Source organism: Phyllobates terribilis, unplaced genomic scaffold (genome assembly GCF_046119375.1).
Source record: "Phyllobates terribilis strain yellow unplaced genomic scaffold, ASM4611937v1 Scaffold_4__5_contigs__length_816908805, whole genome shotgun sequence".
NCBI classification, from domain to species: domain Eukaryota; kingdom Metazoa; phylum Chordata; class Amphibia; order Anura; family Dendrobatidae; genus Phyllobates; species Phyllobates terribilis.
This window is the reverse complement of record NW_027362764.1, coordinates 569,105,642-569,119,623: the sequence shown is the minus strand read 5'-3', so window position 1 is coordinate 569,119,623 and position 13,982 is coordinate 569,105,642. Positions and strand designations below refer to the sequence as shown.

General features: G+C 41.7%; 1 protein-coding gene across 2 annotated transcripts in view; it reads right to left on the bottom strand.

The window, feature by feature from the left end:
• TMEM200C (transmembrane protein 200C) overlaps positions 1–12,780 on the bottom strand; it is a 136,517-nt gene extending 123,737 nt beyond the window's left edge. Inside the window, exon 1 of one of the 2 annotated variants that reach the window (XM_073679065.1) lies at positions 12,534–12,780. The gene's annotated coding sequence lies outside the window, so the exon portion shown is untranslated. Of the gene's footprint in view, positions 1–10,916; positions 11,057–12,533 lie in introns of those variants that run through there. The other variant, XM_073679066.1, reaches the window with a different exon arrangement.
• Between the last annotated feature and the right edge of the window lie 1,202 nt (positions 12,781–13,982).

Sequence of the window (13,982 nt, the reverse complement as noted above, 5' to 3'; positions counted from 1 at the left end):
CGGGCTGCTTCCCCTGTGCAGGACCGCTGGCACTTCACCTGACATGGCCGTGAGCTGTGCGGCTGCGCCTATAATTGTGCTTGTGTATTGCCCCTGCCGCGCCATTACTACCAGACACAACCGCACAGTGCACGGCCATGTCAGGTGAAGTGCCGGCAATCAAGCAGCGCAAGAGGTCCTACACAGATGCTGTAGAAGCAGCCCAGGCCCCAACGGCAAGTGTGCCCCTCTGATGGTCCAGGGCCATGTCTGTGACATGCCGGCGACCCTGCACTGAGACATGCCTGAGGAGCTGCTGGACAGGACAGTTTTATGTGTTTATAAGATATGTACGTATGCATGTGTCTGTGCGCATATCTGCGTACCGTGTGTGCGCACGTGTGCTGGCCCGGCCGCATCACAGCTAGAAGACACGGCCCTGTGCGCGGCAGTGTCTGCTAGCGTGACGTCATGCAGTGTGCCCTGCACTGCTTCTTACCACCATAGAGGAGCTGGACGACTGGAGCCGAGCAGGGGAATGGTGAGTGATGTGTCAGTGTGTGCAGATATCATTGTGTGATATGTCTGTTTATATGTATTTTTGTGTTTCAAATGTGTTTATGGCTATGTGCCCACGATGCAGAAATGCTGCATATTTTTTCCGCTTCTCCCTGGCAGGAAAAACGCATGCAGATTTTACATGCGTTTTTCCCGCCAGGTAGAAGCGTTTGTCAAGCGTTTTTGCATGCATTTCCGCATGCGGGTTATCAAGCACTTTTCCAAGCGATTTTAGCATCACTTGGAAAAGTGCTTGACAACTTGTTCACACTATATAAATCCATGCAACCGGCATATATAGTGTGACCAAGTAATAGTTTAAAAAAAGAATAAGAATGGTAAAAAATAAAGATTATACTTACCTTCCGATGGCCCCCGGTCTCCTCAGCGATGCGTCCGGTGTGTTGGGCGGCTCACGGTGGTGTGAAAGGACCTTTCATGACGTCATTTAGTCATGTGACAGGTCATGCGACAGCCGATGTCATCTGTCGTGTGACCTGTCACATGACTAAATGACGTCATGGCAGGTCCTTTCACACCACCGCAACGCATACAACAGACCGGACGTATCGCTGAGGAGACCGGGGGCCATCGGAAGGTGAGTATAATCTTTATTTTTTTTATTTTAAATTCTTTTTTTTACAGGAACTATGGTACCCGGGTCTGGATGAGAGCCTCCTCTTCTCAAAACCCGGGTACCATCCGCACATTGAATCGCTTAATATACGCATGTGCACATGTAGTCATGCGGATATTAAGCGATTCAATGCAAGTCAATGGCGGCAATTACGCTGCGTGTCCGCAAAATGAATGGACTTGCTGCGTTTTTTTCCGCAATGATAATCCGCATTGGAAATTTCCGCAGCATGTGCACAGCACATGCGGATTATCATTGGAGACCATGGGGAACGTATTACCAAGCGTTTTTTCAGCGTTTTCGCTGCAGAAATTCCGTGGCAAAAACGCACAGTGGGCACACAGCCTATGCGTGTATTTGTCTTTGTATATGTATGTATATGTTTGTTTGTGTGTGTGCGGCCTCCTGCTGTATCTTGGGGGGGGGGGCGCCGTGCGTCCTCCGGCTGTATCTGTGGGGGGGGCACCGTGCGTCCTCCGGCGGTATCTGGGGGGGGGCACCATGTGGCCTCCGGCTGTAATCTAGGGGGGCGCCGTGCGGCCTCCGGTTGTGTCTGGGGGGAGGCGCCGTGTGGCCTCCGGCTGTTTCTGGGGGAGGGGCGCCGTGCGGCCTCCTGCTGTATCTGGGGCGGGGCGCTGTGCGTCCTCCGGCTGTATCTGGGGGGGGGCACCGTGCGTCCTCCGGCTGTATCTGGGGGGGGGGCACCGTGCGTCCTCCGGCTGTATCTGGGGGGGGGCACCGTGCGGCCTCCGGCTGTATCTGGGGGGGGCACCGTGCGGCCTCCGGCTGTATCTGGGGGGGGGGCGCCGTGCGGCCTCCTGCTGTATCTGGGGCGGGCGCTGTGCGGCCTCCGGCTGTATCTGGGGCGGGGCGCTGTGCGGCCTCCGGCTGTATCTGGGAGGGGGGCGCCGTGCGGCCTCCGGCTGTATCTGGGAGGGGGGCGCCGTGCGGCCTCTGGCTGTATCTGGGAGGGGCGCGCCGTGCGGCCTGCTGCTGTATCTGGGGGGGCGCCGTGTGGCCTCCGGTTGTATCTGGGGGGGCGCCGTGTGGCCTCCGGCTGTATCTGGGGGGGCGCCGTGTGGCCTCCGGCTGTATCTGGGGGGGGCGCCGTGTGACCTCCTGCTGTGTATAGGAGGATTATGTGAAAGTTCATATTATACAGTATGAGACCCTACATACATAGGGGGATGTCAGCATACTTAATTGTGCTCAATATTAAGTCATACAATTAATATAAAAAAAAAATTAGAATTAATATATTAATATTGTGAAGAATTAATTTCACATGAACTATCACATGATCTATTAAAGGGGGATCATGTGACATGTCACGTGATACATCAGGTGTGTGTGTGGGGGGGGGGGGGGGGCATGCCATCTAAACTGCCCGGGGCCCTTGCTACTCTTAATCCACCCCTGTATGCACATACACACACCATATATTCAGGCACATACGCATATAAACAGATAATTACCACTCTGTTGCATCCTCTCCTGCTGTGTCCTGTGTAACCAGAAGCAGTGGATGTGGAGCTGTACGACCTCCATCTTTCTGCTGTCCCCTCAGCTCTTCTCTCCCTGCCCTTCTGTCCTGCAGGCCTGCTCTCATCATTGGCTGCTGACGCTACAGCCTCCATCCTCTCCCCCAGCGCTCTCACACAGGGGGAGGGGCGGAGCTTATGAAGAGCTGTAGGGTAACTTTTTAATAGAAAGCATCTCTCACTGATTCCGGGGCGGGCCCATCGGGATTCACCAGTTTACAGGTGAGCCAATCGGACCCCAGCAATATTAGTGTTCATGGCCCTCTTCTAGTTGTGAGGACCCCCATCCCCTCTGGGCTCCGGTGCAGCTGCACCGGCTATATGTCCGCCCCTGGATCCGAGGTTCATCAGTGTGTCAGTTATTACTATCAGTGTTTTTAAAATCAATCATTTTCACTTATGAAAAAATAAATATATAAATTACAAAGCTTCTATTTATTGCAATATTAATCGCAAACAGCTCACGGTATCATCCATGTACTGTATGTGATTTTCACTGACCCATCAACTTTTATGGGTAACTTTATGGGTAACTTTGATCGATTATGTGGATCAAAAACAGACATGTCTCTGTGATTTTTTTTTAAGACATGGTCTTTAAAAGAAAATTCATGAACATATGAATGACTCCATAGATTATTTGGGCTGTGTCCTATACATGAAAAAAATGGGTAGAACACATATGTGAAAAATGGACGCTTGAATGAGGCTTTAGTCCCATTTCAAGTGAATGGGACTGAGCTACAGTACTACACACAGAGGCTATTAAAGTTACAGAGGCACAGAGGTATCCCTGGTAAACAATTAACCAGTTTAAGTCCAGACCATTTTTCCTTGTTCATGATCAGACCAATTTTTGATTTTCGCTGTCATTGTTATACTTTTTCTATTTTATTATTTTTGCTGCTAGACTAAAATAATAAAATACAAAGCTGGAACTACATATCTGGTTTTGAAAATGTTATTTATTTTTTGCCACAAAGGATCACTAAAATTCATTTTGCATTAAGTTCCCTTTTCTAGAACAATTACTTTTATGTATAAGACAAGTGTTATTTTTCTTACAGGGGAGGGGCTAGAAATAATGATTTGTACTACGGTCAGTGGCTTTTTCTTTAAATAGTTTTACTTTTTCCTGATATATATATATATAAAAATACACATATGCATGTTTTTCTCAATATCTGACATGAAACCAGAATAAACGTTTCCCGTTTTAGGTCAATTAGGATTACCATAATGTTTAATATTTACCAAATGCCAGAATAATGAGAGAGAGAGTGTTTTAAGGCATTTTTATTACTTACTGCAAAGTCAAAAGTTTAGTATTTGGTACTATTGCTCTTAAACTGAATGACTTGGGTCAAACATTTGGGATATCCTTCCACAAGCTTCTCACAATAGTTGGTCGGGATTTGGGCCCATTCCTCCTTACAAAACTAGTGTAACTGATCCAGGTTTGTAGGTCACCTTGCTCACACCTGCCTTTTCAGCTTTGCCCATACATTTTCAATAGGATTGAGATCAGGGCTTTGTGATGGCCACTCCAAAACATTGACTTTGTTATCCTTAAGCCACTTTGTTACCATTTTGTCAGTATGCTTCGAGTCATTGTCCATTTGGAAGACCCATTTCCGTCCAAGCTTTAACTTCCTGGCTGGTGTCTTGAGATTATGCTTCAGTATTGCAACATAATCTTCTTTTCTCATGATGCCATCTATTTTGTGAAGTGCATCAGTCCCTCCTGCAGCAAAACAACCCCACAACATGATGCTGCCACCCCCATGTTTCACAGTTGAGATAGTATTCTTAGGCTTCCAAGTTTCTCCCTTTTTCCTCCAAACGTAACGATGGTCATTATGCCCAAAAAGTTCAATTTTAGTTTCATCAGACCACAGGACATGTCTCAAAAAATGAAGGTCTTTGTTCCTGTGTGCATTTTCAAATATTAGGCTGTGTGCCCACGATGCGTTTTTAATGCGTTTTTTGCAGCTGCATAAACGCTGCGGAATCGCATTAAAAATGCATGGTAGAAGGGCAGCAATGTTTTTGCGGAAAAAAACGCAGCACCACCAATTATTTTGCAGAAGCGCTGCGTTTTTGCCGCCATTGACTTGCATTAGAACGCACCAATTCCGCAAGACTGCATCTGTACTTGCGTAATTGGCGCATTCTAATGTGCGGATGGTACCCGAGTGTGGAGAAGAGAAGATTCTCCTCCACACCCAGGTACCATAGAAACTGTAAAAACAAGAATAAAATAAAAAATAAAGATTATATTCACCTTCCGACGGCCCCCGGTCTCCTTCCCTGTGCTTGGGGGCAGGACTGAAGGACCTGCGGTGACGTCACAGTCATGTGACGGCAGGTCTTTCAGTGCAGTGTTCCGTGATCAGCTGGCAGCCAAGAAGGAGCGCAGCAACACACGCCGGGCCCTCGGAAGGTAAGTATAGGTTTATTTTTTTATTTTTAACCATTCTCTCGGTTCACACTATATAAATCCTTGCTGTTTGCATGGATTTATATAGTGTGACCTAGTTGTCAAGCACTTTCCAAGTGATACTAAAATCGCTTTGAAAGCGCTTGTCAATCCGCATGCGGAAACGCATGTGAATACGCATGTATTTCGCAGGAAAAACACATGTACAATCCGCATGCGTTTTTTCTGCCAGGGAGATGCAGAAATGCTGCAGAAATTTTCTGCATCATGGGCACATAGCCTTAATCTGGATTTTTTATGTTTCTTTTGGAGTAATGGCTTCTTTCTGGCAGAGTGGCCTTTCAGCTCATGTTGATAAAGTACTCGCTTCACTGTGGATACTGACACATTCTTAACAGCTTCCGCCATCATCTTCACAAGGTCTTTTGCTTTTGTCCTTCGGTTGATATGCACATGTTGGACCAAAGCACGTTCATCTCTGGGCCACAGAACCTGTCTACTTCCTGAGCGGTATGATAGCTGGATATTCCCATCTTGTTTGTACTTGCGTGTAATTGTTTGTACAGATGAACGAGGCACCTTCAGGTATCTTGAAATTGTACCCAAAGATGAGCCAAACTTGTGAAAGTCCACAATTCTCTTCCTGATATCTTGGCTGATATCTTTAGACTTTCCCATGATGCTACACAAAGAAGCAGTGTGTTTCAGGTGTGCGTTAAAATACATCCACAGGTGTGTCTCTAATTAACTCAGATGTTGCCAAAAAACTATCAGAAGCTTCCAAACACATGACATCATCATATGGACAGTCCAGAATTGTTTAAAGGCATAGTAATCTTAGTACATGTAAACTTTTGACTTTGCAGTAAGTAATAAAAATGCCTTAAAACATTCTCTCTCTCTCATTATTCTGGCATTTAGCAAATATTAAAAATTATGGTAATCCTAATTGACCTAAAACGGGAAATGTTTATTCTGATTTCATGTCAGATATTGAGAAAAACATGCATATGTGTATTTTTATATAGTGTATGTAAACTTCTGGTTTCAACTGTATATATATGAATCAAAGGAAAATACTGGAGTCTTGAAATGCTTACTCCTGTTGCTGCAAGATTTCCAGACAGTTGTTGGCTCAGCAATGATGTTCTAAAGTGTCATTGCAGAATTATTTGTGGACTTTCCCCTAACATTTGAAATCATTGGGTTGTCTGCAAACAGGTAAGCTAAGCAGTTAAATGGTCACAGCACTCAATGGAGCACCAGTCAATCAGCTGATCGAAGGGGTGGTGAAACTCAGACCCTCATCAGTCTGATATTTAAAATCTGTCAAAAAGATAAATTATCTATAATCCCAAGAAACCATTAATACCGGGGCAAAATTAATTTGATCTATATTAAAATCGGTGGAGGCACGATTCTCAGCATCCACGCAAATCATCTGTTTCAAGGGGCAGAGGTTCCTCATTAAGCTCCATGTGCTCAACATTATTTAGCTGCTACAGCACAGTGAATGAGGCCTATAGTTAGGGTCATTTATGAAAGTTAGAACAGATTGAAAATCTCAGGGCTCGGCGGATAAATATGACACCACTAATGCAAGATTCAAGTTTTGTGATTTATAGCTTTAATAAGAACAGCAGGTAAACCTACAGAAGTATTTACTTTAAATAAACAGTGCAATTCCTGAGTTAAATGGCAGACTTAGCTCTGCTACGTGTACAAAATGACAGAAGAGATTTTCACAGCTATTAAGCCGGCATCATGTGATACTATAGACACCTGTTTTCGAGGAACTAAAAAATATTTACCTAGTAGTCTGTGCAATAATTGCGAAAAAACATACAGACACATTGAACACAACTATAGGTTCTGCTACAAATGAATGATGATACTGGGTTTTAACATCAGAAAGATATTTTAGGTTTTTCTGTAATCTCGATTGCTTTTGAGTTCCTTTCATCCTGTTTCCACTCCTAACGACTAGCAGATGCTTGTTTACACCAGGGGATTTAACAATGACAAATGATAGTTTTCAGGCCATCATAAATGATTCGATCAACAAAAAATTGAGCAATTTCCCACTGATCGTGACTCGGAACGTTATCTTCATGTCCTTTAAGACAAAAACCTGCCCAATATATTAAATGGTGACCATTGTTTCAACAAACTTTGCAGAAATCAAAAATTCAGGTGAATATAACAAACTTTATAATATATCTTAACAGAGAAATCTTATTCTTCCACTTATGAGCAAATTCTCATTCCCCATAACGTCCTGAACTCGTCATTCACTCAGAAAATATGAATTGTCAGATTATAGCTGCCTATTGAAGCCTATGGGGAAATGTGTGAAGGAGGAGGAACAAGAATAAGAAAGGTAGAGAGACACGCACAGTTAGCGAACTGCTTTCTAGTGAGTATTTTATCTCACCTCAGTGCTAGAATCACAGTTACATAGTTCAGTATTGCTGTATACTGTGCTTCCTGCTGCTCTTGCTTCTGAACATGTTCTACATTGAGACACCAAAGAAAGACTCTCTTAAATGCTCTGTATGGGAAACATCATGGCAGTTAGTCTTCTCCCACCAGCTCAGAGACAATTGTAAATTAGAGGCAGAACCTGCAGATCGACTAATGGTGAAAACTGCAGGATAAAAGTCAAATAATGGCCATAATGTTATTCCTACAGCACACATCTATTTTTTAAAGTTACCTCAAACGACAAGTACATTGTAAATTAATTTGTTTAGTAAATCACATCATATCCACATTAACACAGTCATTTATATTTAATAAAAACTGTTTAAAGGGTTCTTTTAGACAATCATTTTTCAACTCTTGTCTAATTCTGCAAAACATTTCTGAAAAAAGAATGCAAACCGCATTTGTGTATTGACATACGTGCATTTTGAATACTCGGGTTTTTCAAAACACAGCATACGATATTACATAATTATTAGAGAACTTTTATCCCCATTAAAATAACTTGGGAAAGAAAAATGAATAAAAAAAATTGACTAAATACTGAATTAATGTTGACATTAAAACCCATCTATATACAAACAAGAAGGACAATTTTTATTTGTCAGTAAAATGCTCCATTTGTCACTGGGTCATCTGAATTAGGCCAAACTTCAATATGTAAAACATTCCATTATCTAATGAAAATGATCTATTGAGATATGGAATAAAGAAATCATACAATCCTTTAACAAATATCTTAATTAAATATGACCCCTTTCATTTCATTCACTGCACAAAATTCAGACCTAATTATTGAGTCCTGATAAAGAAACCCCCTGGGCCTCATGATGCTTATGTGTGCATCTGAGTACCTGCATGTAGATAGTGTTGACAGATGTGCATGGAGTAAAGGATGTGATTGTAATACTGCCCACATAGTACCTAGATAGTGTCAACAGTTGTGCATGGAGTAAAGGATGCGATTGTAACACAGCCTACATAGCACCTAGATAGTGTCAACAGATGTGCAGAGAGTAAAGGATGTGATTCTAACACTGCCTACATAGTACCTAGATAGTGTCAACAGATGTGCAGAGAGTAAAGGATGTGATTCTAACACTGCCTACATAGTACCTAGATAGTGTCAACAGATGTGCAGAGAGTAAAGGATGTGATTCTAACACTGCCTACATAGTACCTAGATAGTGTCAACAGATGTGCAGAGTGTAAAGGATGTGATTGTAACACTGCCTACAGAGTACCTAGATAGTGTCAACAGATGTGCAGAGAGTAAAGGATGTGATTATAACACTGCCTACAGAGTACGTAGATAGTGTCAACAGATGTGCAGAGAGTAAAGGATGTGATTGTAACACTGCCTACAGAGTACGTAGATAGTGTCAACAGATGTGCAGAGAGTAAAGGATGCGATTGTAACACTGCCTACAGAGTACCTAGATAGTGTCAACAGATGTGCAGAGAGTAAAGGATGTGATTATAACACTGCCTACAGAGTACGTAGATAGTGTCAACAGATGTGCAGAGAGTAAAGGATGTGATTGTAACACTGCATACAGAGTACGTAGATAGTGTCAACAGATGTGCAGAGAGTAAAGGATGCGATTGTAACACTGCATACAGAGTACGTAGATAGTGTCAACAGATGTGCAGAGAGTAAAGGATGTGATTCTAACACTGCCTACATAGTACCTAGATAGTGTCAACAGATGTGCAGAGAGTAAAGGATGTGATTCTAACACTGCATACAGAGTACGTAGATAGTGTCAACAGATGTGCAGAGAGTAAAGGATGTGATTCTAACACTGCCTACAGAGTACGTAGATAGTGTCAACAGATGTGCAGAGAGTAAAGGATGTGATTCTAACACAGCCTACATAGTACCTAGATAGTGTCAACAGATGTGCAGAGAGTAAAGGATGTGATGGTAACACAGCCTACAGAGTACGTAGATAGTGTCAGCAGATGTGCAGAGAGTAAAGGATGTGATTGTAACACTGCCTACATAGTACCTAGATAGTGTCAACAGTTGTGCAGAGAGTAAAGGATGTGATTGTAACACTGCCTACAGAGTACATAGATAGTGTCAACAGATGTGCAGAGAGTAAAGGATGTGATTATAACACTGCCTACAGAGTACGTAGATAGTGTCAACAGATGTGCAGAGAGTAAAGGATGTGATTATAACACTGCATACAGAGTACGTAGATAGTGTCAACAGATGTGCAGAGAGTAAAGGATGTGATTGTAACACTGCCTACAGAGTACATAGATAGTGTCAACAGATGTGCAGAGAGTAAAGGATGTGATTATAACACTGCCTACAGAGTACGTAGATAGTGTCAACAGATGTGCAGAGAGTAAAGGATGTGATTATAACACTGCATACAGAGTACGTAGATAGTGTCAACAGATGTGCAGAGAGTAAAGGATGCGATTGTAACACTGCCTACAGAGTACGTAGATAGTGTCAGCAGATGTGCAGAGAGTAAAGGATGCGATTGTATTGTAACACTGCCTAGATAGCATCTAGATAATGTCGACAGATGTGCATGGAGTAAAGGATACGATTACCACACTTCCTAACAGACCACTCCGATATCAGAAGCTTCCACAGTTCAATAAGCATATAACATACATTTAATCTAAAGACTAATGTCTGATGGTGCACATATAATATTGGCTATTTATTACATTTATGGATTTAATTACTGGTGTTAAATGAAAATTACAGTCAGAAGCACAGTGATAATCAATGCAGCCAGTGATTGATCTTTTCTCGTCACTAGAGCATTGACTGCTTACACATTAGTACAATACAGCCGTGAGGTGAGGAATGGTGTTTATATAGTAAAGCCCATTAAAATGACCCTGCCTGTCTGCTGCAAGACTCAGATGGGAAACAGTTCCATAGGAGCAATTACCGCAGCACAGCTCGCCTTTATAAAACATGACTCTTAAACTGAATGCCTATGTGGATGCTTACATGTCATATATGATGAGAATGTTAGTCTCGTGCTTTAATATATATATATATATATATATATATATATATATATATATATATATATATATATATAAAATATATATCAATTGCAGAACAAGCGGAAAGGAGAAAGCTATTTATCTGATGATTATTACAGATTCTTTCCAATATAAAAACTCCAATTTAAATGGAAAGAATGCATTGATGAATGTCCTATGGCTAAAATCCAGGATTCTCTCTGCGGATCGCAGCACTGCCCTTCCTGCCATAGTGCCAGCTGTGCCTACTCACCCCTAGTGACATGATCCTCCAGTCCTTGAAACTCGCAGGAGCACATCAGATACTCTGGAACCTGCAGAACTGCTCCCAGCTGCAAGCCTCTGTGTATATGTCACGTGTGCCCGTCTACACGTTGCCATAGAGATTCAACATAGATACAAATGTATTCATGCAGCAAAAGAGCCGGGGCTCAATGAGAGCACTCGGATGTCACTGAGACAAATACAATGCATGGCGGAAAAGAGCGACCTACAGCACATCGCTACTCAGTGCATGGTGGTGCCCCCCTGCAGGCAAAAAAGAACCAAAAGATACAATAAATAATAACAATATTCATATAATCTTACAATTCAGAGGATACGTGTACAAACAAAATCAGACACAAACTCATCAACCACTCCAAGAATAAGAGCATAGGCCCTGCTCACAAGAGCTTACAATCCAAGGCCACATTCACACGTTCAGTATTTTACATCAATATTTGTAAGCCAAAACCAGTGGTGGGTGAAAAATAGTGGTGCCTGTGTTTCTATTAGGCCTCACTCACATGTCAGCATTTGGTCAGTATTCTGCATCAGTATTTGGATGCCAAAACCTGGAGAGAAACTTACAGAAAAAAAACTATAATTGAAAGATTGACACCTGTTTTGTGCTTTGGAGACACTCGTGGTTTTGGCATAAAAATATTGATGGAATACTGATCAAAAATACTGATGTGTGAATGAGAACTTATACTTTTCCTCTGATTTTTCCACTCCTGGTTTTGGCTTACAAATACTGATGTAAAATACTGAGCAGATACTGAACGTGCGAATGTGGTCTCATAGAAGCAAAAGTAACATATCACGAAACCTTCTGTAATTTAAGGCGTCATCAGTCACTGATCTCATAAACAGTCAGAACTTGCCCCTGCCACATTAATGAAAATTCTGCTCCAGACTGTGTTCCCCAAAGGCTTGCAATCTACTTTGCCTACACATTGAAAATCATAGACATCCTATTAACCTTGTCTAGAGCAACCATTTTAGTCTGGGGAGAGGCTGACTATTATATTTCCAATGGGATTATTGACAAGAAGTCCAAAAAAATGTCTGCTTCCATGATCTCTCCTTTATCTCCCATGCCATATTTCCAATTCTGAAAAATATATATATATAATTACACACACTCACATATATCAGTAGCTTTGGTCTTCTATACTATTCACACTTTTTTTCCTTTTTTTTACTGCACCTTTAAAGAGAGACCAATAACAAAAGACCCCCGTGTCCTATATAAGGACTGTCCTTGGCACAAATAGGTCCAGCAGCACAATAAATATATGATTATGACACCACTATCTATTACTCCATCCTTTATACATAGATTGCCAACTCTAAGCATTGTAATGAAGCTCAATACCCGAGAATCTGTACAAAATGTCAGTTCCCATCAATCACACACTGGGATCAATACTGCAGAGAGTGATTTGTAATAGCAGCACCATTACTGGGCATATTTGTGGGTTTTTCCTTATACTACTCAGCAAGTAACATTTTGACTTTGCAAATGAGAGATTTTTGCAGCAGCTGATGAAGGAGACAACAGCTTGTTCTGGCTGATGAGAGAGAAATCCATTATTGCACTCACCAGTTTGCTGTGCAGTGAATTAATGCCCGGTGACAGCACAGGCACTAAATCCTGAGACGTTCCTGGAATCGGATGTTCATCATGTTCCTCCATTGAGCACCTCCTGGCACTATCGATCCGGCTCACATGCTTGTGGCACTGCTGCCTGGGCTGATGCTCTGCCTGGAGCCTCCTTCCCTCCTGTCGGCTGCTTAGTGCCTCGATGAGCTCTGGCAGGAGAATGTGTATTTCCTGCTGTACTCTACTCCTGCCAACAGGGGCCGCCACTGAGCTTTCTTCTTCACCCCCACTAGATTTTTACAACAGCTTTGAAGAAATATATTCTCACATATACAACTTTTATACAATTGATGAGAAATAATAGTCTGACACTATCCATGAACTAAAAGTAAACGAAACATTGTATTGAAAATCAGGTGCATATCTCCTATTTAATATTTTTTATGCAAATTTTAATTTTGGATTGCTAATGTATAATTTATATGTGTGGCGTATATATATATTATTTATATATATTATGGGTTACCTTGACATTGGTAGAGCGGCTTAGTATATATTTTTTGCAAAAAACATGTCAAACAACCTGTTTTTTATCACCTTTTTACTAGCACTTGCTGTTTACTGTTACTTTTTTTACAACAGAGTATTTATTTATACGTTTGTTTTACTGTGTCCTTGTGCTTTCCATATATATATATATACTAGCTTTTACCCGCGGCTTCGCTCGCGTGGAATTTGGTCTGCCACATTAAGTTTCGTGACAGATCATTTTAATAGTAAAAAAAAATAATCTTAATAGTAAAAAAAAATAATCTTATTTAGTTACTCGTACATCCAAAATTTCAGATGTCTAACTTCAAAACTAACGGATTCCATACAATCTTTGAACCCCTATAATATGAAGAGGGAAACTCTTGAGGGTGGAATTATCAAAATTCCTTTCTTAGTGCTCATTTAAGCTATAATAGAACCTATCTGCAAATTTCAAGATGCTAAGTTCAGTGGTTTCGGCTGTGCGTTGACCGCTAGGTGTGTCAGTCAATCAGGTTTACCGTTTTATATAATCTTCGCCTGTATGGTGTGTTTATAAAAAGTAGCCCTATGTCCTTCCCCAGGCTTGAAATTATCCATATCAAATTTCATCACAAACGGATTACTAAACACTGATTAATAAACAGGACGGACTGAAGTTACTTGTGTTTAATATTGTTCGTGTTAGTAAAGAATTAGTATGCAATTGGAATAATGAACATCTGCAGGTAATTTATCTATGTGTTTTTACTGCAATATACTCCTGTAAACTATGTTATTTGATTTCTTTCGTTCAGCGAAAATATGTAGATTTTGCGATTTAGAAACACGTGAGCAAGCTACGTATAGCTGACCGTGGGAAAAACAGGGCGTGCCTAAATGTATCCCCGTTACCTTCAAAGTTTGCCCTTGCGATTT